Here is a 26,230-nt window from a genome sequence, read left to right on the forward strand (position 1 = left end):
TTGCATAATTCTCCAATCACTTTCTTTCCTTCTTTGTTGCTGTAATTCACAGCTCTGCCGGCCTCTTACCACGTCATTTGTACTATTGGACTTCAGCTACAAACCCCATTGCTCTCAGTGAGCTCCAAGATTTTTAAAATTCTTTTTTCTTTAATTGAAAAATATAAAATAATAGAGAAAAGCCCATTAAACATATAAAGATGAATTACCAAATAATTATGAAGTAAAGGAAATTTCTACTCCTCAGAATTGCCCATTTAACTTACTTATTCTTCTCCTTCACAACTCTCATAATCATTTCCTTGCATATTTAGTGGTTTACTACCTATTTATGCTTCTCTGTCCAATAGTTTAATCTAGCAAAGCCTTTTTATGAATGGAATCATAGTGTATGTATTGTTTCATGTCTTTTTTCTCCCCTCTACTCTAGTGAGAATCATTCACATTGCCTGTGACTGTAGCTTATTTTCATTACTCTAGAATATTCCACTGTATGAATTGAACATAATTTATTCATCCATTTTCCTTTTTGCTGTTTTTTTCCTCTTTGCTTATGATGAATTAGTGGTTACATACACATTCTTTTCATGTACTCGGTTGCACATATGCTTGAGTTGCCTTAAAGAAAATTCAGAACTGATATTCAGCCAGTACCCACTATGAAGTCCATGCCAGTTATCAAAATTTGGAAATATTTTTATTCAGCTTGGTAAAAAATCACTATCCCAAATCCCCAAGTTCCCCTTTAACTCTGTTGCAACCCTGGGGGCCCCTATTTAGTCACTGCTAAGGAGCTACTCTTTTTGTCCCGCCTGATGTGTGAGTCCATCAACCAGCCCTGATGGTTCTGGGTCTCTGGCTGTCCCCCCAAAACAGAGTAGTCCCTGGAACCCCAGTAGAGAAATACCTAGTGTCCATCTGACCTCCTGGGGCTGTGGCCACCAGTGCTGTGGGTCAGAACTCCCCTGGAGTCACATGTGTATTTCCATTTGTGAGAAATGGAGTTTCCTATCTGTACTGGTTGTTAGATATTTTTGACTAGGAGTGGAATTAAAGTCTTTAACTTTAATAGGAAGGCCAAGGAATTTTACAGAATGGCTTCACCTACCATCAGCAGTGCATGAGGGTCCTCGTTGCACCACATCCTCACGCATGCTTGGAATTGGCAGACTTTAAAAACTTTCTTAATCTGGTGGTGCGTCAAGATATCTAATTGTGTTTTTTAATTTGTATTGATCTGATTATTAATAAGGATAAGCACCAGTCCTGTACTGGAGTCAGCTCATACTGATTTTGTTGTGCTTATTCTATTAACTAGTGAGAGATGTTTACAAATAATTATGATTACTCTGATTTGATCATTACACATTGTATGTGTGTACTGAAGTATCATAGGTACTTCACACAATATGTACAATTCTTTCTGTACATATTAAAATTAAAAATAAAAATGAATAAATAATAAAATTATTTAAAATAATAACTAAAAAAGAAACAAAAAATACATCATTATTATGAATTTGTTAATTTTTGATAGTGCTTTTTTTATTTTACATATCTTGAAGCTTGATATTACATGCATGTAAGTATTCTGTGTTCTATGTGTTTTAGGAAATTTAACAACATATTTTTACTATCTTTCCCTGGCAGTGTGTTTTCATTATCTACATTATTTCTTTTAATAGTCCCTTAGTATTCCACCATCTCTTAAATATTTCAGTTCTATTAAACTTTTTGAAAGCATAATTTATACTCTTTGTTTCTACTGTTTCACTAACCACGTTTCACTCAACTCATTTGATTTCCATCTCTTTGTTCCATTGAAACTGTTTTCCCCAATGTAATGCATGCCTTTTTTTCAGTTTGCTCTGACTGGAGCATCTACTGTGGCCAACTAACCCCTTATATTTCCTTAAGGTGCGTCTCCTGGTCCCTATCTTGCATTCCCACTCTTTCTATTTGGATATGGTCTTTTCCTTTTTGAATCTCTGTAGCACTCGTGTTTGCATAACTCTTCAGGCTTACACATAAATAGGCAAATGAAGCAAGGTAAGTTTTGCTTATTTTGCCTCATGTTCTGTTACTTGTGTCTTTTCTGACAACCTGTTTCCTACCTGTAGCCTCCTTAACTGTGGAGATTGTATTTTATTTACATTTCATATCCTGAAGAGTATACTTCAGAGCCCCCCAAAAATACTAGGTGATTACTAAATGCTGGTCAAATTGAATAATGACGTTGGAAACACAATCAGCACTAACACTCTTTTCTGAATGCTTGGTATCTGTCTTTTTTTGGTCTTTGCTTCTGTGCTGCACTTGATAAACTTTTTGAAGTTAAGGATGGTCTTTTCCTTTCTATAAATATTAAAGGACCTGCTGAGAATTGTTTTGAGAGGAGAAGGGAGAAGAGGTATCAGAATAGTAAATCCTGGGCATTCGAATGTGAGGGCTTCTTCTAAAGGTTAAAAAAAATCGTGGATTCTTCTTATGAGAATGGTTTTACCTTTTGTGACTTTTAATTTTTGGGCTTCTAGATGTTTTCAAAATTCCCAGTCTTATATATACCTTTAGAAATATAATTTCTCTCCCGTTATATTAGCATAAATAATATTTTATAATATTCCATCATTCTCAACTTGAATACTCAAATAGCACATTTGAAGCCCAAGATGTTTCAAATTGAACTCATTGGGTTTCTGCACCAACCATTCCTTTTTTTTTTTTTTTTTTTCTGGGACGGAGTCTCGCTGTGTCATCCAGGCTGGAGTGCAGTGGCGTGATCTCGGCTCACTGCAAGCTCCACCTCCCAGGTTCACGCCATTCTCCTGCCTCAGCTTCCCGAGTAGCTGGGACTACAGAGGCCCGCCACCAAGCCTGGCTAATTTTTTTTTTTTTTTTTTTTGTATTTTTAGTAGAGACAGGGTTTCACCGTGTGTTAGCCAGGACGGTCTTGATCTCCTGACCTCGTGATCTGCCTGCCTTGGCCTCCCAAAGTGCTGGGATTACAGGCTTGAGTCACTGTGCCCGGCCTCCTTTCTCCTTATTTTTAAAACAATTTTTATTTTCTACATCTAAGGACATCTCTCCTAGATTCTAAAACACTTTCCTTTTCATGTTAAAATCTCCGTAATCAGTTGCTTCTTACTATGAATGGCATGTCATAGTTTAATTGGCAGCATTTTTCTTTCATAATGGTACATAAAATTATGGTGTACCTGACAATTGATATCTTAGCCCTGATAAGGTAGAGTAGTTATAAAAATGTGTAGATTGCAATTCCTCAGCATTTCACCAATTTGTCTTTTTTTTTTTTTTTTTGAGATAGAGTCTTACTCTGTCTCCCAGGCTGGGGTACAATGGTGCTATCTCGGCTTACTGCAACCTCCACTTCCAGGGTTCAAGCGATTCTCCTGCCTCAGCCTCCGAGTAGCTGGGATTACAGGTGTCCACCACCACGCCCAGCTAATTTTTGAATTTTTAGTAGAGATGGGGTTTCACCATGTTGGCCAGACAGGTCTCAAACTCTTGACCTCAGGTGATCTGCCTGCCTCGGCCTCCCAAAGTGCTGGGATTACAGGCGAGTCACCATGCCTGGCCCATTTGTCTTTTTCTGCCTACACTTCTACGTTGTGGTTCATTTCCTCACTATTTCTTTTCTTCCTGTTTTAAAACAATTGAGATAACATTTACTTAACATAAAATTTACAATTTTATGTACACCATTTCAAGGTGTACAACTTAATGTTTTCAAAATATATTCATAATGTTATGCAACTATCACCACTACTAGTTCTAGAACATTTCTTTTTTTGTTTGTTTATTTTTTCTGAGATGGAATCTCGCTTTGTCACTGAGGCTGGAGTGCAGTGGTGTGATCTCAGCTCACTGCAGCGTCTGCCTCCTGGGTTCAAGCGATTCTTGTGCTTCAGTCTCCCGAGCAGCTGAGACTACAGGCACCCGCCACCACACCTGGGTAATTTCTGTATTTTTAGTAGAGACGGGGTTTTGTCAGATACCTTGACAAAAAGGATGGAATATAAATGTAAAAAAAAAAAAAAAATCCTAAGAACCCCAACAGAATAGACTCCTCTCTTGACAAAAAGAAATAATAATAATAATTTAAAAAACATTTAAAGTGTAGTTTAGGCCATGAAGGGAAGCTGGGGGTCACATATGTCTCACTATACATCTCCCCCCGCCCTCCCCTGGAATTCAGGCACAACCAACCAGATTAACATTAAAATTGTGATCATAAGATTGACAGAATAGACTCTTCCTTTTAAAATAGTGATCATAAGATTGACAGAACAGACTTTTTTAGGTTTTTATTTATTTATTTATTTTTAAAATTTGGATAGTTTTTGGGGAAGAGGTGGTTTTTGGTTACATGGATAAGTTCTTTAGTGATGATTTCTGAGTTTTGGTGTACCCATCACCCAAGCAGTATAGAGTGTACCCAATATGTAGTCTTTGATCCCTCAACCCCCTTTCACCCTTCCTCCCAAATCCCCAAAGTCTTTCTAATGCCTTTGAGTCCTCATAGCTTAGCTCCCACTTATCAGTGAGGACACACAATATTTGGTTTTCCATTCCTGAGTTACTTCATTTAGAATAATGGCCTCCAACTCCATCCAAGTTGTTGCAAGGGTCATTATTTCATTTTGTTTTATGGCTGAGTAGTATTCCATGGTGTATATGTGCTACATTTTCTTTACCCACTTGTTGGTTGATGGGCACTTAGGTTGGTTCCATATCTTTGCAATTGTGAATTGTGCTGCTATAAACATGTGTGTGCATATGTCTTTTTCACCACTGACTTTTTCCCTTTGGGTACTGGGATTGCTGGATTGAATGGTAGCTCTACTTTTAGTTCTTTAAGGAATCTGTACACTGTTTTCCATAGTGGTGGTAATAGCTTATATTCCCACTAACAGTGTAAACATACTCCCTTTTCACCACATCCACACCAACATTTATTACTTTTTGATTTTTAAATTATGGCCATTCTTGCAGGAGTAAGGTGGTATCTCATTGTGTTTTTTAAAATTTTTATTTATTATTTTATGTTGTTATTATTATTATTATTATTATTATTATTTTTGAGACAGAGTCTCACTCTGTCACCCAGGCTAGAGTGCTGTGGCGTGATCTCAGCTTACTGCAACCTCCACCTCCTGCGTTCAAGTGATTCTCCTGCCTCAGCCTCTCGAGTAGCTGGGACTACAGGTGTGTGCAACCACACTCAGCTAATTTTTGTATTTTTAGTAGAGATGGGATTTCGCCATGTTGGCCAGACTGGTCTTGAACTCCTGACCTCAGGTGATTCACCTGCCTTGGCCTCCCAAAGTGCTGGGATTACAGGTGTGAGCCACTGCACCTGACCAGAAAACATTCTTTATGGCAATAAGATGTCAAATTATGAACAGGATCTAAGACCATGCCAGGTAAGGGTTAAGTCTCCATCCCAAGGTAAACAATGTTATACGTTACATGCATGTTCGTTCAATATACATGCATTAGGACCACGTCCATAGATATTCATAGCTCCCCTGTTCAATGAGGGGACTTAGTCTTATTAAAAACTTGGAAAGAGGGAATTCCTCAAAGATTAATTACAACCCAAATGGAAGGGCCCCTATTAGGTTATTTTTAAGCACCCCCACTGCTGTTAAACTTCAGCTGAATGACTAGCTGTCTACACATGTCCAAAATTAAGCCTGTTTCTTATGAGTCCCTGCAGGCACCTGAGAAAATCACCACAACCCACACTTGTGAACCCCTAGAAGACCTAAAGCTGTGATTTTACAAATAAACAGATAAGTAACATTCCTACTCTTTCCTATAGGTACTCAATCTTCTTAACAACTCCCATCCCACACAGGTTTGCATCCCCAACAGATACCTATGGCTATGTGGTCACCCATTCGATTAGCCTATAAAAGACTTGTTTCTCATTTGAGATTGTGAAACCCATGGTTATCAGTGTATATGAAAATGTTTGGTTCAGGGGTCAATGTACAATATGACAAGCAAAGTCCTCTAATATACAGTTATATAACATCACTCACCTCAGAGCTAAATCAACAATTGGCCTTATATTGGCTGGAGTTGGAGCCCCAGAGGGAAAATTTGCTTATTATCAGGCAACTCTTCAAAACTTTACTTCTTCATTTCTAAACACTGTCTCATAAAATGGGGGATGCTTTAGATGAATTAAGATTAGCACTAGATTACTTATTGGTTGAAAAGTAGCACTAGATTACTTATTGGATGAACAAGGAGGAGTGTGCACCAAAATCAATATAACCTGCTGCAGTTATGTAAACACCTCAGCTCACGTGGAAGAAGATATAAAGAAAATACATGAACAAGCTGTGTGGTTGCATACATATAACCAAGGCACCAATCCCAACTGTATCTGGTCAGCCATTAGAAGCACCCTCCTGAGTCTCACTTAGTTGTTGCCCTTCCTAGGGCCTTTGATAGTTATCTTATTATTAATCTTTGGCCCTTGCTTGTTTAAATTCTTGGTAAAGTTTGTGTGTTTTAGATTACAATAATTCCACATAAAGATGATACTGACACAAAGCTTCCAATCCATCCCATCTTCTGACCCGCGAAATAAAGACATCCTGCCTTTAGGCCTCAGAGATCAGGCATCTAGAGATTTTTACTCCTCCAATACTTGGCAGGGTCTATGCCCGTAGACTCATCAGGATACCATGTAAATGAGGACCTCCCTTGGTACCCCAGAGACCAGCTGTAGACCCTTATGAGAAAATCCTGTCCCAAAAATGAACATCCACTGTCAGCAGGAAGAAGTTACAGAAGACCAGCCTTCATCTCCCCTTACGATTAAGGGTCCTCTTGTAAGCAGAGTGGGGAATGTTAGGAAAGCAGGAGCCTAGGTGATCCAGAGTGTCAGCATTTTAAAATAAACTCCCCCTGAAAACTAGCAAGGCATCTGTACACATCCGTTTAGCAAGTATGTCCTTATGTAACTGGAAGAAAGAGTGTTATTTTAGAATATGCCTATAATTTGTAATAATTGGCCAAGGGAAAAAAAGCTCACATTGGTGTAGGAAAAGTGCCCTAATGGTCATGGCTAATAATGTGGGACAGTGGTTCTGGTCAGTGATTTGAGGGAAGGGATATAGATAATATATTGTTGTAAGTAATAAAAACAAAAAAAATTGTAGGTAATACAAATAAAATAATATTGTTGTAAGTAATAAAGTAGGAGAGATATTTGGTCTTTTGCTTTTGGGTTGGTGCAACAGTAGTACCATTACTTGGAGGAGAACATAGAGAAGGGCAAGAATAGGCTTGAATAAGATGAGCGAGAAGAAAGAAATATTCCATAAGTGGAGATGGCCAGGGAACACCAGGGCAGCAGAATCTAACTCTGAATTTAATGCTGTTGTCTGTTCATATTGCACTACACTGTAATCTCCCTGTCTTTCCTAAGCCATTGGCAAAGTCTGCTATCCCGAGGGCTTTGGGAAATACCAGAAGAGGGAAAGTACAGCAAATGTGCAGTATCACCAATGATAGGAGGAAAGCTGGCCAGTGGGATGATTAAAAAAAAATTTCAGTGGGAGTCGGAATTCAGACCATGTAAATGGTCTGAATTAAGAAAATTTCAAGAGATATAAAATGTTTCTAGTGAGCCAAAGTGAAAGCTCTTCATGAAGATTTCTTTATAGAGGCTCTCTAGTGCTTGTCCTCATTTCCTGAAATCTCATGTGTATCTGACTCTCCTGGTGCCTGCCTCAAACATTCACTGTGGCAATTATATGAGCAGCCTGGAGAATCCCAGTCCCAGTGGTCTCACTCCCTGGATCTACTTTCTCTTAAAAATCATTCCCCTATGTTTCCGTCACTTGGTTGAAGCTTAGTAAATAGCTCCACATCTCCAGCCAGAACAGCACTAGAATTTCAGGACTAGGGCAATAGAGTCTGATATTAAATTCTATGTATGTATGTATGTATCTATCTATCTACCTACCTATCTATCTTCTACAGAACAATTTGTGGGATAGTAGCTTTGGGGTCCCAGATCTGGGATGGGCCTGGTCCTCCATGCTAGTTCTCCTGGGTGATATTTCTGTTAGTTTGAACAGTAATCACACTTTTATTACTGTTTCATCTGTTTTTTTGACTCTTAGACTGATTTTATCATGTGTATAAAACATACACACACCTACATTTCAAGGATAAACATTAATCCTCGAAAAATATGTGGTCTAAAACTATATTGAGGAGAGAAAGAGAGGACACTTTAATTGCCACATGATTAACACGAGGTCACCACACAGCTTTCACAAATCTACAACTCATTCTATTTAGGTTGAGCCAAGTTCTCCTTTGGGTCAGCCAGAGCACAAATAATGGAGCAATTTGACTCTTCAATGACAGATCTCTGATTTCCAGAAAAGAGACTTTGAAGTACCCAATTCTAGTAAACATGCAATTAAATTTCCAGCTAAATGACCTTTGCTCCTGTAGTCTTCATCTTGGGGAAGGGAAAAAAGAAGGCTTATTCTGTTTAGTTTGATTTTTACAATAGGGTTTGTCTCTGTTATAATTCTTGTTTGATATTTAAAATGTTAGCTAAGAGAAAACTTCTGTTTGGTTTTATTTAGTGGGAAGAAACGAATCCTCATTGAGTGCTTGTTTAGTTAACATCAGGCAGTTTATACACATAGTCAATTTAATCCTGACCACAACCCTGTGAGGTGAGTATTATGTACCATATCAACAAACAAGATAACATGCTTACCCTGTTTGATCCTTTCAGTGTTTGTCAGGGAAGCAGAGGTTTGATTTGAAGTCTGTTTGATTAAAAGTTCATGTTTGCTGTCAAGTTGCTGATCTTGAAAGTTTTAGGCTGTTTGATGAAATTTGGGCTTTGTAGTCTCCACTCTCTTGCTGTTATCTGTAAATAGAACTTGGAGAAATTGTTCAGTTTTATTTTTGAGAGATTGTTTACATTTGAGATTTTGCACTTTTTATTGTTGTAAAGTTAATAGTTACTCTATGGGATTACTACTCTAAGTCATAGTTAGAATGCAGGAAAAATATTTTTTTCATTGTTGGATGAGTATCTGTAAGTCAACAATTCACACTAATATAATTATTTTAATATTGAGATACCAGACAAATATAACTTTTCTGTATTACTCAGATTTTATCTTAAATATTACCTGTTCAAGGTGGGCCTCCCTAAATCTCTCAGACTAGGTCAGGGACCCTCTGTTACAAGCCACCTATACTTTTCAGTCATAGTACTTTAAACTTTTATTAATATTTTCAAAATTTGGTGGGCTCTCTTTTATCTCAGTTTCATCTTGTGATTTCTCTAGGGTGAATATAGCATGCAAGACTGAAGTGCACTTGTAGAATAGCAGGAAACATTCACAGAATGGACCTGAGCTGCCCTGAGCCAGGGTCAGCATAATGGGTTATTCCTCAAGAAAATGAAGGTCAGAGACTGGAAGATAATGCAGAAAGAGACACTGAGTTGTCAAACATCGCATATGTTTTATTGAATATTAATGAAATACAAAATGAGTGATTATATGTCAAGCACCTTCACATTCTGCTAATGGTAGAAACAAAGCACAGTCATCAAATCAAATAATAAAAACCTAAAAGCCAGAGAATACAGCTCTAAAGACAATGAATGCCATATTTTCTAAAAGGCTTAGTATAAATATAAAAATATGTAAGTATTTTATACACACACATTACTATTTTAGTATTTACAGTTTACCTTAGGACTATACTTTCAGAGTTCATTTCTACAGTTTGTTACAGCTTACCTCGATAACTAAAATCTGCTTTCCAATCTAAAATAAGTCTACCTTTTCATTCTGGCTTGGAACAGCCCATGATCTTTTTCTTAATCAATTTGTAATAATTTATTATTAGTGTGTTTATGTGTTTAATGTCGATTCCCCTTATGAGACTGTAAGCTCTGTGAAGGTAAGGACCGTGTCTGTTCTGTTCAAATCATGTACACAGTGCCTGCCTACCAATAATGCCTGACCTACAGTCATTTTATAGACTACTTGTTTATTGAATGTTGAGTGACTAGGGCCAGGAACGTCTGCACACTGAGCCAGCTTGAAATAATGACAGGATAAATTTGGCCTCTGTAGCATGAATGTAAATGTTACTTAAAAACCTTTCTTGTTGGCTGGGTGCAGTGGCTCATGCCTGTAATCCCAGCACTTTGGTAGGCCGAGGCGGGTGGATCAGGAGATCAGGAGAATGAGACCATCCTGGCTAACATGGTGAAACCCCGTCTCTACTAAAAATACAAAACATTAGCCGGCCTGGTGGCGGGTGCCTGTAGTCCCAGCTAGTCAGGAGGCTGAGACAGGAGAATGGCGTGAACCCAGGAGGCAGAGCTTGCAGTGAGCCGAGGTTGCACCACTGCACTGCAGCCTGGGTGACCGAGACTCCGTCAACAACAACAACAACAATAACAACTACAATGACAAACAAAAACCCCTTGTTAAAAATCCTTTCCTTTAATCTTAGATCTGCATATAGTCATTGTACGTTTTACAGATCCATGGATGATTCTGGGTTTAGTTCTTTGTGAGACTGCCAGAAACTCCCAGAGGCTGGGTCTATGCATAAAGAGAGGCCATTGGAAAGAATGTCTACTGTATTGCTGAAGACAGTTGCTACTGAGAATAGATCGTAACTTAGGAAGAAACAATTCAGTACCAAAAGAATAATTGGAGCCCTTTTGGAAAAAACTAATAAGGTACTTCAAGACTTGTAGATGCTAGATAAAAATAGCATGAGCTGCTGTTGGAGAGTTTTAAAGGCCTAATTTTTTAGTTGTTTTTTAATATTACATAAATAACATTTGTTATAGATGTAAGTTAGGGTGGTTGTAATCCGTCTTTCCCCAGGTAAATAACTGTGTATAATTGTCTTTTGATAATGGCCAGCACGTCTTTACATTCCTCAGGTTTTCTCTTCCAGATATATGTGCTATCTCTTAGTCTACAGATGGCATTCTAGCTATCAGGATACCATGAAAAAAAATCTGGGATATTGGAAAGGGCACATTTTTTTTGAGGTCATCGGGGGCTCTCTGCAAACCATGGTTGAACACTTAAAGATGTCGAGTAGCTGCTTGAAGATTTCCTGATAAAGAGCTACACAGCACCATGTTCTGCCAGCGGTCATAGGTACTTAGATTTTCTCTCTTCAGATTTAACTCCTTCTTTGGTCAAACTGCCTGGACAGAGATGCAATTGCTTCCTGGTCCTAGAGTCTGTCAACTGGCCTCAACTTTCTAATTGTTATCTCCCCAGAGATAATATGAGTTATAATCTTCCCAAAGATGCTAGATGTCTAGAATCATTTCCAGAATGCTCCCCAGACCATCATAAAAATAAAGCACCTGCTGATTCCCCCAGGACTCAAGTCATGCCTGTTCATGTATCTCCATTCAATTTGTAGCATATGTGTGGTTTAGGACAGTCTTTCTGGAGTGATCCATAGTGAAGGATGACTTTTTGTTTGTTTTATTTTCGGTGTATTGTGGACTGGTACTTTGTGTAAAATATAATAAAATTAGTTTTTAGAAATGTAAAATTGTAAATAAAAACAGACATACAAAATATAAACCACATTTTTTATTAGTAGATTCAAAAGACAAAATTACTCTGCCAATGTGCTAGCTTCTTTTTTGACATTTAAAATTCAGATTAAACTTTATTTAAGCCAGGTGCAGTGGCTCACGCCTGTAATCCCAGCACTTTGGGAGGCCAAGACGGGCAGATCATGAGGTCAGGAGATCAAGACCATCCTGGCTAACACGATGGAACCCCGTCTCTACTAAAAATACAAAAAATTAGCAGGGCGTGGTGGCGGGCGCTGTAGTCCCAGCTACTTGGGAGGCTGAGACAGGAGAATGGCGTGAACCTGGGAGGCAGAGCTTGCAGTGAGCCGAGATCACGACACCGCACTCCCGCCTGGGCGACAGAGCAAGACTCCATCTAAAAAAACAAACAAACAAAAAAAAACTTTATTTAAATCAGAAACACAATTCTTAAAATTGCATTTAGAGTCAAGATCCCTTTTATATCCCTCTTGTTATAAAAATCAGAAGGAATATTTGTAAGTAAAGCAGATATCTTCTAGGTTAATGAGACCAGATTTGACTTTGGATTTTTTACTTTAAACAGATTCTAGAAGATAGAGGAAAAAATATGTTATATACAGAAAACAGTATCTACCTGTGTATTCAGAGGCATAAATTTCTTGATGGAAATGACTTCAGTACGCGCTGGAATCTCAGAAGCAATTTTCAAAAAGTTTAGTTTTATTTTCTTGGATTTTAAGAATTTCTAAAATCCTTTTTCATCCTCAATTTTGGGAGCCAAATAATACTTTAAATGTTCCATATCCAGCAGTTTTATACTCTACAGCAAGGGGTGCATCTGCAGACATACTGAGTGTTACTGGGAAGAGAGTGGAGTGCCTGTTACAAAGAAATTTAAGTACCTTAGGGCAAAAGTTAGCTGAACTGGCCCATTCATCATTATGGCAACAGCCTCCTCTTCTTTGTTGTCATTACTTGTTTGTGACAATGTTTCCATTTCCAAGTCCTCCATTTGCAGAAAATTTCACTCCATCTTTTGCACAGGAAATTATAACAGACTCTCCAATATGACTGAGATCTTGGCATATATGCACAAATTCACTAGAATGCATCTTTACTACACAGCTGTACTCTTGTTCTGGAATTTCAAGTTGCTCAACATCTAAAATCATTAACTTCAATTCATAGTCTAAAAGTTCTCTTGATTTAGTGCTTCAAATTCTAACACCAAGAGGTCCATGGTACCTTCAGCCCTCCATGTGATGATGTCTTCACTGCCATTGTCATATTTTAACATTTTGGACGTGCTGGTGAGGCTCATGCTTATGGCTAGGTTGTGGTCACAGTGGTATGTGTTGAAGCCCTGGGCATACAGGGTGAACTGCACCAAGGAAATGTGTGATACTTTCATGCTGTGTAGGTTCACCTGCTTGAACTGTTGTCCCAGCAGGCCTATCTCTCACATTGAATAAGGCTGACTGTGCAACTAATAAGATGTTGTGGAGATGACAGTGTGTGATATCTGAGGCTAGGTCATAAAATACGTTGTGACTTCTCACTGTTTCTGGAAGAAGTCAGCTTTCATATCATGAAGACACTCAAGCAGCACTTTGAAGAGGTCCAGGTGGTGAAACTGAAGACCTTCACAAACAGCCAGCACTAATTTGCCAACCAAATGATGGTCTTTGGAAAACAGATCCTCTGGCCTCAGGCTGCCTTCAAAGACTACAGTCCCAGTCAACCTTTTCACTGTAACCTCATGGTAAACCCTGCACTAGTACCATCGAGCTGCTCCTGAATTCCTGACTCACAGAAACTGCGAGAGAATAAATGTGGTTGTTCTGGGACACTATGTTTTGAGGCAATCTGTTATGCACCAATAGATAACAAATAGAGACCACTATATAAATCAATACATAACTTCTATCTACTAGATAGATGTTATGATAGAAGTAGAATACAAGGTGTGGTACAGGCAGAGCGGATCTGAGGTAGTAGCCTGTTGTCTTAGTCCATTTTGTGCTGCTATGATGGAATTTCACAGACTGGTAATTTACAAAGAACAGAAATTTATTCTCTCACAGTTCTAGAGGCTGGCAGGTCTAAAATCAAGGCATGGTCAGGTTAGGGCTCAGTCTCTCTGCTTTCAAGATGGTGCCTTGAATACTGCAACCTCCAGCGAGGAGAAACATTGTGTCCCCACATGGCACAAGAGCTGGAGAGGAAAGGAGACAAACGAGAATTGGGTTCACCCTTTTATAATAGCATTAATTAATTCGTGAAGGTGGAGCCCTCATGAGCTAAACACCTCCTTTTAGGTTCTATCTTCCAACACTGTTGCTTTGGAGATTAGGCTTTCAACAAGTTAGCTGAACTGGCTCATTCATCTTTATGGCAACAGCCCTTCTTTATTGTCATTACTTGTTTGTAACAGTGTTACCACATCCAAGTTCTCCACTTGCAGAACATTTTACTCCATCTTTTGCACAGGAAATTATAATTTTGGGGACATATTCAAACGATAGCATCTACCAAATTAGTAAGTCTACCAAGGCAATGCTACAATTCAAGTTTTCACATTTTCCCCAAGCCTGCTATAAATTATTACTTGTTGATTACAAAATCATCAGCAAAATACAATTATTTATTCCTTTGTAAGTAGAAGCAACCAAAAACTTTTTTTTGGTATGAAGGTCTACAAGTGATGACAATCTATATTTGTCTTCCTAGTTAAGTACAACTATAACCAGGGGGTGGACTCTTGAATTCATATTTCTCTTTATTTTTTCAATGTTGAGAAAGTAACCAATGATACATGTGTCCAAATAAAAAGCTTTCACATAAAACATTTCAAAAACTTTTAATTCATTGATCATCTCCTTCCCTCACCCCCAATAAATTTTTTAGCAAACTGGAATGCCTCCTCATTCACAGAATCGAGGACCCCGTTAGCATTTGGGTTACTTTGGTGTCAATATCAGCTCAGACACTGCATCTGAGAGTTGTTTAAAGATATGGGTATTTCTGGCCAGGCGTGGTAGCACAGGCCTGTAATCCCAGCACTTTAGGAGGCCAATTTGGGAGAATTGCTTAAGACTAGGGGTTCAAGACCAGCCTGGGCAAAATAGCAAGATCCTGCCTCTACAAAAAAAAAAAAAATAGCCAGGCTCTGTAACAAGTGCCTGTAGTCCCAGCTACTTGGGAAGCTGAGGTGGAAGGACTGCTTGAGCCCAGGAGTTTGAGGTTGCAGTGAACTATGAACGTGCCACTGCACTCTAGCCTGGATGACAGAGTGAGACCCTAATCAAATACATACATACATACATACAAGTATTTCCACTTTCCCCATATATAGTAATACTGGTTTATCAGTCTAGGGAAGGTCTGAGAGAATTGATAGTGTATACAATTACTGTGTGTTGGGTTCTTTCTGCAGAGGACCTAGCCTTGCTTCAGTTGATGGCTCTGGATTTGAGAACTGGCTTAGGTTTGGAAACTGGATAGAGAGATTATAATTTTCTATTGTGGCAGCTGACATCAGCCTTTGGCTCACCCATTATTGATCTTCTTTTGGGTGTGAGTGAGGCAGTACCCTCATCCATCTTAGCTCTAGGCACACCATGATTTATTAACCATCACTACAGATCTCTGTATGTCACAGCCCCCCGGTTTCCATTCAATCTTTGTTATCTATTTGGATAATTACATCTATCTTGCTCTTGATGGCTAAGTGGTACCTCCTGGCCTCTGCTGTTTCATAATCCTATCATCCCTGAATCCCAGGGGCTTCCCTACCATTATCCCTGGTGTACAAAGCATAGACACTGCCAAGCCTCTCAATGAGGCCAGTGCCCTTCATCCCTAGCCCTTGCACCACTTCGCATTTCTTATTGCTTTAGTAAAAGGAGTGTCCCCTTTTGATTCTCTTGAGAAACACAGTCATCTTCTGGATTTTCAGGTCTTATATGATAGGTCCAGTTGAACATTCCCACCTCTCTGAGCCTCTTGACTCCTTCCTTAGCACTCTTCTAAAGCAGTTCTGGAATCACCTGGTTTGTTGTAGGCCATAATTTCCTCCCTGCCCCCAATTTTAAAGGAGCTATCCCAGTAGCACAGAACTGATTCCAGATGTCTTTCTTGGGGTACTACTTCTTCAGTTGCAGGAGATTGCCCTGATTTCAACAACCTCTCCCTTATATTCTGCTCCCCTGGTGGAGCATACTCATGATTGACATCTAATGTGCTTTCACTATTAATGCAGGCCCATATGAGTTGGGTCCTATAGTGATTTCTTGGTGAATTGTTTCCCTAGTCAAGCTGAGATTTGATTGTTGACCTTATTTATTGGCCTAGAAACCATCTGGGGACATGAGGACGTACCTTGAGGAGGGTAACATCATCTTTTATTTTAAAAAACATTTTTTATTTTTAATTTTTTATGAGTACATATTAGGTATACATATTTACGGGGTACATGAGATACTTTGATACAGGCATACAATGTGTAATAGTCACCTCAAGGTAAATAGGGTATCTATCACCTCAGGCATTTGTCATTTCTTTGTGTTAGGAACATTCAAATTCCACTCTTGGTTATTTTAAAATATACAATAAGTTATTGTTGACTCTTCTGTTGTAGTTTCAAATACTAGATCTTATTCATTTTATCTAACTATATTTTTGAGCCTATTAACCATCTTGGCATCCTCTGATACCCTTTCCCACTACCCTTCCCAGCCACTGGCAACCATCATTCTACCCTCTATTTTCATAAGTTCAATTGATTTGGTTTATACCTGCCATGAATCAGTGAGAACATGTGAAATTTGTTTGTTTTCGTCCTGGCTTATTTCACTGAACATAATGTCTTCCAGTTTCATCTATGTTGTGGCAAATGACAAGACTTCATTCTTTTTTATGGCTGAATAGTACTCCATTGTATATATAATCTCCGTTTTCTTTATCCATTCATCTGTTGATAGACACTTAGGTTGATTCCAAACCTTGGCTATATTAAATAGTGCCGTGATAAAAATGGCAGTGCAGATATCTCTGGGATATATTGACTTCTTCACTTTTGTGTATATATCTAGCAGTGGGATTGTTGGATCACATGGTAGTTCTGTTTTGAGTATTTTAAGGAAACTCCATACTGTTCTCTATAGTGACTGTACTAATTTACATTGCCACCAACAGTGAACAAGAGTTCCCCTTTCTCTACATCCTCAACAGAATTTGCTATTGCCTGTCCTTTGGATAAAAGCCATCTCATTGAGGTGAGATGATATCTCATTGTACCTTTGATTTGCATTTTTCTGGTGATCAATGATATTGAGCACCTTTTTATATACCTGTTGGCAATCTTTATGTCTTATTTTAAGAAATGTCTATTCAGACCTTTTGTTTATGTTATTGTTTGTTTAATTTCTATTTTTTAAAAATATATTTTTATTTCAACGGCTTTTGGGGAACAAATTGTTTTTGGTTACATGGATGAATTATAGTAGTGAATTCATTTTTTTTTAATGGGAGCAAATTTATTAAGGGAGTACAGGAATAAAATAATGGAAACATGGGCTGTTCAACTGAGTATACTTTTAGTTATTTCTTGATTATATGCTAAACAAGGGGTGGACTATTCATGGACTTCCTGAAAAAAGTGGGAAATTCCTGAAACTTAGGGTGTCTCCCTTTTTAGACCATTTAGCGTAACTTCCTCATGTTGCCATGGCATTTGTAAACTGTAATGGCACTGGTGGGAGTGTCTTTTTAGCATAGTAATATATTATAATTGGTGTATAATGAGCAGTGAGGACAACCAGAGATCACTTTCAACACCATCTTGGTTTTGGTGGGTTTTGGCCAGCTTCTCAAAACAGCCTGTTTTATCAGCAAGGTCTTTATGACCTGCATATTGTGTCAACCCTCTGTCTTATCCTGTGACTAAAAACACCTAACCTCCTGGGAATGCAGCCCTGTAGGTCTTGGCCTTATTTTACCCAGTGCCTATTCAGGATGGAATCTCTCTGGGTTGAGAATGGCAATCATCTGACATATTTCCCCCTTCCCTTTTACAAGGGAACCCTTAATCCTAAGGGTTATTGAGGGACAAAGACCCATCTTCTGTAACTTCTTCAGGCTGAATAGGGGCAATGATATTCTTGCCTAACTATTAGGATCTCTTGTATTTAGGTAGAGAGGAGCTCAGTCACAAGGCATCCATATGCTGAGGATCATTCATAATTCTGAATTCTGACAAAAGATGACATCTGGAAGATTAATAAGTGTTCAATTTAGGAAAACATTGAGTAAGCTTATCCTGCATTCCTACACAAAGAGTACAACAGCAATACATTCCACAACAGTAAAGGAAAATTAGCAAAACTATCCCAAACAAACTAAACAAGAAGGCTTTCCATGAACTGAGCAACTGTTGAAACCAAGCTGATATGGGATTGCTAGCTAAATCCAATATGTGCCCAGAACTAGAATATTGATCCAGGTTTTTACATTATCCATCCCTCTTGCTTATTTTGAGCAGCAGCCAGAGATCACTGTTGGTTTACAGGAATAAGCAGAGTCAGTCTAAAGTGCAGAGAAAAAACCTAAAAAACAGCCAACGAGACTAGAATATATTATAATAACAGGTGTACCATAGTTTTTGAAACATAACTTTTCCATTTTTACTAAAGACAAATCATAATAGGACCAATTTGTTTGCAAAAATAAGGTTGAGTCTTATACTTGGCCTGATTATTTGTATAAAGTGCAGCAAGAAGAATTATTTGCCACATAGGGTTTTAAAATTAGCTTTGATGGAGCTTTGTTCCATAAAAGGAATATCAGATATGACTTTTTTATTTAAAGCAGAACCCAGCCATGGGTTTGTACTATCAAATTCCTGTAATTTAAGGGTAAATTTCTCTCCTCTTCAGATCCCAAGATAACTTGGGGCTCCTGGGTCTGTCAGAAAGTGACATTCTCTACTTACCACAGGTCAGGAACACTGTACAGGGATTGTGTAGACAAAGTATGAGGCTAGTTTTCCCAAGCGGCTTTTACTGGCTCTGTAAGTCAAGTTTGATTCCTTATGAGTCTCCAAGTTCATTATAGCACTCTGTATGCCTTTGTGTATTCATAGCTTAGCTTCTACTTATAAGTGAGAACATATGCTATTTAGTTTTTCATTCCCGAGTTACTTCACTTAGAATAATGAATGGCCTCCAGCTCCATCCAAGTTGCTGGAAAAATAAATTATTTTGTTCCTTTTTATGTCTGAGTAGTATTCCACAGTGTGGAATCGTGAATGATCTTTTATATTTCTGTGGTGTTGATTGTCATGTTTCCAGTTTCATTTCTAATTGAAATTATTTGAATCTTCTCTCTCGTTTTCTTCATTAATCTAGATGGTCAATAAATTTCATTTCTCTTTTCTCTTTTCTTTTTCTTTTTATTATTATTATTATTTTTAAGGCAGAGTTTCATTCTGTCTCCCAGACTGGAGTGCAGTGGCATGATCTTGACTCACTGCAACCTCCACCTCCAGGGTTCAAGCAATTCTCCTGCCTCAGCCTCCTGAGTAGCTGGGATTACAGGCACGGACCACCACACCTGGCTAATTTTTATATTTTTAGTAGAGATAGAGTTTTGCAATGTTGGCCAGGGTGGTCTCAAACTCCTGACCTCAGGTGATCTGCCCATCTTGTCCTTTCAGAGTTCTGGGATTACAGGTGTGAGCCACCGTTCCCAGCCAATTATGTTTATCTTTTCAAAGAACTAGTTTTTTGTTTCATTTATCTTTCGTATTTTTTTGTTTGTTTGTTTCAGTTTCATTCAGTTCTGCGCTGATCTTTGTAATTTCTTTTCTTCTGCTAGCTTTAGGTTCAGTTTGTTTATGTTTCTCTAGTTCCTTGAGGTGTGATGACAGGTTGTCAATTTGTGATCTTTTTGATGTAGGCATTTAGGGTGCTATAAATTTTCCTTTTAGCACTGCTTTTGCTGTATTTTAGAAGTTTTGAGAACTTGTGTCATTATTATCATTCATTTCAAAGAAGTTTTAAATTTCTATATTAATTTCATTGTTAACTGAATATCATTCGGGGTAGATTTTTAAATTTCCATGTATTTGTAAATTTTTGGGTGTTCCTTTTGTAGTTTCTTTCATTTTTTAAAGTTTTATTATTATACTTTAAGTTCTAGGGTACGTGTGCACAAGGTGCACGTTTGTTACATATGTATACATGTACCATGTTGGTGTGCTGCACCCATTAACTCATCATTTGCATTAGGTATATCTCCTAATGCTATCCCTCCCCCCTGCCCCCATCTCACGACTGGCCCTGGTGTGCGATGTTCCCCTTCCTGTGTCCAAGTGTTCTCATTGTTCAACTCCCACCTATGAGTGAGAACATGCGGTGTTTGGTTTTCTGTCCTTGCAATAGTTTGCTGAGAATGATGGTTTCCAGCTGCATCCATGTCCCTACAAGGGACATGAACTCATCCTTATTATGGCTGCATAGTATTCCATGTTTATATGTGCCACATTTTCTTAATCCAGTCTATCATTGATGGACATTTGGGTTGGTTCCAAGTCTTTGCTGTTGTGAATAGTGCCACAATAAACATATGTGTGCATGTGTCTTTATAGCAGCATGATTTACAATCCTTTGGGTATATACCCAGTAGTGGGGTGGCTGGGTCAAATGGTATCTCTAGTTCTAGAGTCTTGAGGAATCACCACACTGTCTTCCACAATGGTTGAACTAGTTTACAGTCCCACCAACAGTGTAAAAGTGTTCATATTTCTCCACATCCTCTCCAGCACCTGTTGTTTCCTGACCTTTTAATGATCGCCATTCTAACTGGTGTGAGATGGTATCTCATTGTGGTTTTGATTTGCATTTCTCTGATGGCGAGTGATGATGAACATTTTTTCATGTGTCTGTTGGCTGCATAAATGTCTTCTTTTGAGAAGTGTCTGTTCATATCCTTCACCCACTTTTTGATGGGGTTGTTTGTTTTTTTCTTGTATATTTGTTTGAGTTCTTTGTAGATTCTGGATATCAGCCCTTTGTCAGATGAGTAGATTGCAAAAATGTTCTCCCATTCTGTAGGTTGCCTGTTCACTCTGATGGTAGTTTCTTTTGCTGTGCAGAAGCTCTTTAGTTTAATTAGATCCCATTTGTCAATTTTGGCTTTTGCTGCCATTGCTTTTGGTGTTTTAGACATGAAGTCCTTGCCCATGCCTATGTCCTGAATGGTACTACCTAGGTTTTCTTCTAGGGTTTTTATGGTATTAGGTCTAACATTTAAGTCTCTAATCCATCTTGAATTAATTTTCGTATAAGGAGTAAGGAAAGGATCCAGTTTCAGCTTTCTACTTATGGCTAGCCAATTTTCCCAGCACCATTTATTGAATAGGGAATCCTTTCCCCATTTCTTGTTTCTCTCAGGTTTGTCAAAGATCAGATGGCTGTAGATATGTAGTATTATTTCTGAGGGCTCTGTTCTGCTCCGTTGGTCTATATCTCTGTTTTGGTATCAGTGCCATGCTGTTTTGGTTACTGTAGCCTTGTAGTATAGTTTGAAGTCAGGTAGCGTGATGCCTCCAGCTTTGTTCTTTTGGCTTAGGATTATCATGGCAACGCGGGCTCTTTTTTGGTTCCATATGAACTTTAAAGTAGTTTTTTGCAATTCTGTGAAGAAGGTCATTGGTAGCTCAATGGAGATAGCATTGAATCTATAAATCATCTTGGGCAGTATGGTCATTTTCACAATATTGAGTCTTCCTATCCATGAGCATAGAATGTTCTTCCATTTGTTAGTGTCCTCTTTTATTTCACTGAGCAGTGGTTTGTAGTTCTCCTTGAAGGGGTCCTTGACATCCCTTGTAAGTTGGATTCCTAGGTATTTTATTCTCTTTGAAGCAATTGTGAATGGGAATTCACTCATGATTTGGCTCTCTGTCTGCTATTAGTGTATAGGAATATGTGTGGTTTTTGCACATTGATTTTGTATCCTGAGACTTTGCTGAAGTTGCTTATCTGCTTAAGGAGATTTTGGGCTGAGATGATGGGGTTTTCTAAATATAGAATGATGTCATCTGCAAACAGGGACAATTTGACTTCCTCTTTTCCTAATTGAATATGCTTTATTTCTTTCTCCTGCCTGATTGCCCTGGCCAGAACTTCCAACACTATGCTGAATAGGAATGGTGAGAGAGGGCATCCCTGTCTTGTGCCAGTTTTCAAAGGGAATGCTTCCAGTTTTTGCCCATTCAGTATGATATTGGCTGTGGGTTTGTCATAAATTGCTCTTATTATTTCTAGGTATGTCCCATCAATACCTAATTTATTGAGAGTGTTTATCATGAACGGCTGTTGAATTTTGTTGAAGGCCTTTTATGCATCTATTGAGATAATCGTGTGGTTTTTGTTTTTGGTTCTGTTTATATGATGAATTGTGTTTATTGATTTGCGTATGTTGAACCAGTCTTTCATCCCAGGGATGAAGCCCACTTGATCATGGTGGATAAGCTTTTTGATGTGCTGCTGGATTCGGTTTGCCAATATTTTATTGAGGATTTTTGCATCAATGTTCATCAGGGGTATTGGTCTAAAATTCTCTTTTTTGTTGTGTCTCTGTCAGGCTTTGGTATCAGGATGATGCTGGCTTCATAAAATGGTTTCGGGAGGATTCCCTCTTTTTCTATTGATTGGAATAGTTTCAGATGGAATGGCACCAGCTCTTCCTTGTACCTCTGGTAAAATTCGGCTGTGAATCTGTCTGGTCCTGGACTTTTTTGGTTGGTAGGCCATTAATTATTGCCTGTTATTGGTCTATTCAGAGATTCAACTTCTTCATGGTTTAGTCTTGGAAGGGTGTATGTGTCCAAGAATTTATCCATTTCTTCTAGATTTTCTAGTTTATTTGTGTAGAGGTGTTTATAGTATTCTCTGATGGTAGTTTGTATTTCTGTAGGATCGGTGGTGATATCCCCTTTGTCATTTTTTATTGAGTCTATTTGATTCTTCTCTCTTTTCTTCTGTATTAGTCTTCTTAGTGGTCTATCAATTTTGTTGATCTTTTCAAAAAACCAACTCCTGGATTCATTGATTTTTTTGGAGGATTTTTTTGTGTCTCTATGTCCTTCAGTTCTGCTCTGATCTTAGTTATTTCTTGCCTTCTGCTAGCTTTTGAATGTGTTTGCTCTTGCTTCTCTAGTTCTTTTAATTGTGATGTTAGGGTGTCAATTTTAGATCATTCCTGCTTTCTCTTGTGGGCATTTAGTGCTATAAATTTCCCTCTACACACTGCTTTAATTATGTCCCAGGTATTGTGGTATGTTGTGTCTTTATTCTCATTGGTTTCAAAGAACATCTTTATTTCTGCCTTCATTTCATTATGTACCCAGTAGTCATTCAGGAGCAGGTTGTTCAGTTTCCATGTAGTTAGGCGGTTTTGAGTGAGTTTCTTAATCCTGAGTTCTAGTTTGATTGCACTGTGGTCTGAGAGACAGTTTGTTATAATTCCTGTTCTTTTACATTTGCTGAGAAGTGCTTTACTTTCAACTATTTTGGAATAAGTGTGATGTGGTGCTGAAAGGAATGCATATTCTGTTGATTTGGGGTGGAGAGTTCTGTAGAGGTCTATTAAGTCTGCTTGGTGCAGAGCTGAGTTCAATTCCTGGATATCCTTGTTAACTTTCTATCTCGTTGATCTGTCTAATGTTGACAGTAGGGTGTTAAAGTCTCCTGTTATTATTGTGTGTGAGTCTGAGTCTCTTTGTTGTTCTCTAAGGGCTTGCTTTGTGAATCTGTGTGCTCCTGTATTGGTGCATATATATTTAGGATAGTTAGCTCTTCCTGTTGAATTGATCCCTTTACCATTATGTAATGGCCTTCTTTGTCTCTTTTCATCTTTGTTGGTTAAAAGTCTGTTTTATCAGATACTAGGATTGTAACCCCTGCTTTTTTTTTTTTTTTTTTCCCCATTTGCTTGGTAGATCTTCCTCCATCCCTTTATTTTGAGCCTATGTGTGTCTCTGCACATGAGATGGGTCTCCTGAATACAGCACACTGATGGGTCTTGATTCTTTATCCAGTTTGCAAGTCTGTGTCTTTTAATTGGAGCATTTAGCCCATTTACATTTAAGTTTAATATTATTATGTGTGAATTTGATCCTGTCATTATGGTGTTAGCTGGTTATTTTGCTCGTTAGTTGATGTAGTTTCTTCCTAGCATCTATGGTCTTTACAATTTGGCATGTTTTTACAATGGCTGGTACCAGTTTTTCCTTTCCATGTTTAGTGCTTCCTTCAAGAGCTCCTGTAAGGCAGGCCTGGTGGTGACAAAATCTCTCAGCATTTGTTTGTTTATAAAGGATTTTATTTTTCCTTCACTTAGGAAGCTTAGCTTGGCTGGATATGAAATTTTGGGTTGAAAATTCTTTTCTTTAAGAATGTTGAATATTGGACCCCACTCTCTTCTGGCTTATAGAGTTTCTGCTGAGAGATCTGCTGTTAGTCTGATGGACTTCCCTTTGTGTGTAACCCAACCTTTCTCTCTGGCTGCCCTTAACGTTTTTTCCTTTGTTTCAACTTTGGTGAATCTGACAATTATGTGTCTTGGAATTGCTCCTCTCGAGGAGTATCTTTGTGGTGTTCTCTGTATTTCCTGAATTTGAATGTTGGCCTGCCTTGCTAGGTTGGGGAAGTTCTCTGGGAAAATATCCTGCAGAGTGTTTTCCAACTTGTTTCCTTTTTCCCTGTCACTTTCAGGTACACCAAGCAGACATAGATTTGGTCTTTTCGTATATTCACATATTTCTTGGAGGCTTTGTTCATTTGCTTTTACTCTTTTTTCTCTAAACTTCTCTTCTCGTTTCATTTCATTCATTTGATCTTTAATCACTTACACCCTTTCTTCCAGTTGATCAAATCAACAGGCTACTGAAGCTTGTGCATGCGTCACACAGTTTTCGTGCCGTGGTTTTCAGCTCCATCAGGTAATTTAAGGACTTCTCTACATGGATTATTCTAGTTAACTGTTCGTCTAATCTTTTTTCAAGATTTTTAGTTTCTTTGCAATGGCGTTGAACATCCCCTTTAGCTCGGAGAAGTTTGATCGTCTGGGACCTTCTTTTCTCAACTCATCAAAGTCATTCTCTGTCCAGCTTTGTTCCATTGCTGGCGAGGAGCTGCTTTCCTTTGGAGGAGGGGAGGTGCTCTGATTTTTAGAATTTTCACATTTTCTGCTCTGGTTTCTCCTCATCTTTGTGCTTTTGTCTACCTTTGGTCTTTCATTATGGTGACATACAGATGAGGTTTTGGTGTGGATGTCCTTTCTGTTTGTTAGTTTTCCTTCCAACAGTCAGGACCCTCAGCTGCAGGTCTGTTGGACTTTGCTAGAGGTCCACTCCAGACCCTGTTTTCCTTGGTATCACCAGCAGAGGCTTTAGAACAGCATATATTGCAGAAAAGCAAATGTTGCTGCCTGATCATTCCTCCAGAAACTTCGTCTCAGAGGGGCACCTGGCCGAGTGAGGTGTCAGTCGGCCCCTACTGGGAGGTATCTCCCAGTTAGCCTACTCAGGGGCCAGGGACCTACTTGAGGAGGCAGTCTGTCCGTTCTCAGATCTCTAACTCCATGCTAGGAGAACCACTGCTCTCTTCAAAGCTGTCAGACAGGGACATTTAAGTCTGCAGAAGTTTCTGCTGCCTTTTGTTCAGCCATGCCCTGTCGCCAGAGGTATAGTCTACAGAGGCAGGCAGGCCTCTTTGAGCTGCAGTGGACTCCACCCAGTTGGAGCTTCCTGGCTGCTTTATTTACCTACTGAAGCCTTAGCAATGACAGGCGCCCCTTTAGTTTATTTCAAGTTTTCTTCCACCATGCCTGGCTTCATTCTGCCAATCTGAGAAGATATTTGATATAATTTTGATATTTTAATATTTATTGAGACTTGTTTTGTGGCCTGTCATATGACCCATGTTGAAGAACATTCCATATGCTGATGAGAAGAATGTATATTCTGCAGTTCTTGGGTAGAATGCTCTGTAAATATGTTAGGTTCACTTCTTTTAGAGTGTAGTTTAAGTCTATTGTTTCTTTGTGGACTTTCTGTCTCAATGATCTATCTAGTGCTGTCAGTGGGATATTGAAGTCCCCCATTATTATTGTGTTGATGTCTATGTCATTTCTTAGGTCAATTAGTAATTGTTTTTTTTTTGAATATGGGAACTCCAGTGTTGGTGCAGACAAATTTAGGATTGTAACATCTTCTTGTTGGAATGATCTTTTTATCATTATATAATAATCCTTTTTGTCTTTTTTTGATTGTTGCTTTAAAGTCTGTTTCATCTGATATAAGAATAGTTACTCCTCCTCACTTTTGGTTTTCATTTGTGTGGAATATCTTTTACCATCACTTTACTTTTAGTTTATATGAATCCTTATGTGTTAGGTGGGTTTCTTGAAGATATCAGTTATTTAGTTCTTGATTTTTAAAATAAGTTCTGCCAACTTACATTATTATTATTATTATTATTATTATTATTATTATTTTGAGACAGTGTCTGGCTTTGTCACCCAGGCTGGAGT

General features: G+C 38.4%; 1 pseudogene; it reads right to left on the reverse strand.

The window, feature by feature from the left end:
- Positions 1 to 12,377: 12,377 nt before the first annotated feature.
- On the reverse strand, positions 12,378 to 16,051 carry LOC117084918 (annotated as a pseudogene).
- Positions 16,052 to 26,230: the final 10,179 nt, after the last annotated feature.

This window comes from Trachypithecus francoisi, unplaced genomic scaffold (genome assembly GCF_009764315.1).
Source record: "Trachypithecus francoisi isolate TF-2019V2 unplaced genomic scaffold, Tfra_2.0 Lachesis_group1, whole genome shotgun sequence".
Lineage (NCBI taxonomy): Eukaryota > Metazoa > Chordata > Mammalia > Primates > Cercopithecidae > Trachypithecus > Trachypithecus francoisi.